Source organism: Anomaloglossus baeobatrachus, unplaced genomic scaffold (genome assembly GCF_048569485.1).
Source record: "Anomaloglossus baeobatrachus isolate aAnoBae1 unplaced genomic scaffold, aAnoBae1.hap1 Scaffold_383, whole genome shotgun sequence".
NCBI classification, from domain to species: domain Eukaryota; kingdom Metazoa; phylum Chordata; class Amphibia; order Anura; family Aromobatidae; genus Anomaloglossus; species Anomaloglossus baeobatrachus.
Window position 1 is genome coordinate 103282 of NW_027443172.1, and position 2300 is coordinate 105581.

General features: G+C 51.1%; 1 long non-coding RNA gene across 1 annotated transcript; it reads right to left on the reverse strand.

The window, feature by feature from the left end:
• Window positions 1-1457: 1457 nt before the first annotated feature.
• Window positions 1458-2007, reverse strand: LOC142275022 (uncharacterized). The gene is made up of 3 exons (XR_012739215.1): window positions 1755-2007; window positions 1563-1622; window positions 1458-1482 (listed from the first exon to the last, which is right to left on the reverse strand). It is a non-coding gene; the product is annotated as an uncharacterized LOC142275022 (long non-coding RNA).
• Window positions 2008-2300: the final 293 nt, after the last annotated feature.

The following is a 2300-nucleotide window of genomic DNA, read 5'->3' on the forward strand; positions in this document are numbered from 1 at the left end:
TATTGCTGTGTTGCCCAGGGATTGGGGGGGAAATGAGATCCTGGCCAAGGGGTTACTTCTGCAGGTATCCCGGTGTCGTGACCCGGTCTGTAATGTCAAGCTCCCAAAAAAGAGGGGGATTAGGTAGGGGGAATTGTCTGTCACGCCACCCGTGGGTTGCGTTGATAAGGTGGTGGCACCGCCACTGCCTCTGGGGACCGTGCCCGGGACTGATGGTGTGGGGCAGCTAGGTGGGATACCCTCCACGGGTAGGGGGATTTATAGTCCCAGGGCCCAATTGGGAGAGGTAGTTTGTAGAGTGACGGGTACAGTCCTCGCCTTGTACCGGGTGGTGCAGGAGTACTCACAGTATAAACCAATAACTAACCCCAGTCCAGTAATTAACCAAGTTGCTGGTAACAGGTGCCAACGGCCCGCTGCTGTGAAGACGGGTCCCACACCCGTGTGTGTAATTCAGGTGATCTTTTCCTGCCCGAGGTATGTGTCTTCTTTTCACACTGGTCCGTACTGGGTCCCGACAGCTGGCACCCCTCTCCTGGTCCACTTCGGGTCCCACAAGAGGCTGGCCCATTCCTGAGGCCGTGAGTACCACTCACCCCAGCCCCACACAGGGGCTGCTTATGTGACGCCCTGGACTAGCCAGGTGGTCTCAGAGGTAACATCACACACACACACCCTCCCCTGGACAGTCAAGATCATTGAAAAAAAAAAAAACCTTGTTGCCACTGTACAGTCTTGATGTCCTCCTGTTTTCGTGGGGAGGGGGTGAGTGGGGTCTGATTGGCTGGTGTGTGTTTGTGTGTGGGAACCTCCCCAAGGGAGAGTTAAATCAGCATCAATAACATGTATGCAGACCTCTGTAACACCCAGGTTTTGCCAGGGCGGCACAGTGCTCTTTGTGCTGCCAACTACTGCTCAGGGTGATGTATATGCCCCATACTCTTAAGGGATGTATATGACGCAGCCTCTCCTGGGATGTATATGCCTCAGTGTTTCCTGTGATGTATATGCCCTAGCTTCTCCTGTGTTGTGTATGCCCCCAGCCTCTCCAGACCAAGACAAACATGGAAATGTAGTGGTGAGAATCAAAATGATCCATCTCACCGAACATCACAGTCTCTCCAGCCACCACTCTGGGGCTGATTTTATTAATTATTTTAACAAATATAGCCTGGTCGTGTTCAAGTTGATAATTTGGTGTGGCCCCCGTTGGTTGGTAGAAAATTCCAAATGGTCCCCGGCAGTAAATAGGTTCCCAAACCCTGTTTGAAAGTTTTGTCCAAAAATGTAAGCAACAGCGAAAATAAACTAGAAAGATTTATGTGACATACAAAACAAAAAAAAACATTTAAATCACAAACATTCACATTTAGTGGCCCTGCTGTTGGGCTGCCAAAAACTGTTCCAGCATCTCCCCATGACGCCGGACGGCTTCTGACAAACGCCGTTGTGATTCCACCAGGTCCTGTAGTGTGGGGATTTCTGTGGAGGGAATGGGAAAAGTTAACCATCCTTGTTCCAACATCGAACTGTCAGGTATATGTTTTTGGTTGACCACTTACGGTTCTGGGGTTCATCACCTTCTTCCTCTGAGGCGCTGATGGCCCAACCAGATCCTGTGGCTAGGGAACACAAATCAAATATTAGTACACGACAGCCCACCATCATTTAAACATCCCTGTATCCTTTACAACTTGTAGGGACACCATGTTATGTGCATAAATTACAGGAAGGGTAGCCTGCACAAAACTCACCAACTGATGCGGGGGAGAAGGCATCGTTAGAAGGAGAAGTATGGGGAGACAGGGTAGAAGGTGGTGATGGGGTTGAAGGAAGAGATGGGGTTGCAGCAGGTGATGGGGTTGGAGAAGGAGAGGGTGTCCCAGCAGGCGCAGCAGGCGGAGGTGGTGGATCTGCAGCAGGAGATGGTGGAGCCGGCGGGGATGGTGGATCCGCAGCAGGAGATGGTGGAGCTGGCGGAGATGGTGGATCCACAGCCGGAGAGGGTGGAGATGGTGGAGCTGCCTGTGCAGCTGGAGGTGGTCCTAGGTATAGGAGAAAACTTTTATTGAGCGCATAACTCCAGGCCACTATGGCTTACGCCTACTTTACACCATACAATTCTGCATACGATATCGTATGTGATGTGACACGCCCCCATCTTATGTGCGACAACTGAAATTTGTTGACCGTGTCGCACCTATGCTTTGTTCCTGTCACAAGTACTTACCCTTCTATACGACCATCCATACGTAAGAAGCGGGACGCAGGTAAGTTGCAGTTCATCATTCCCGGGGTGT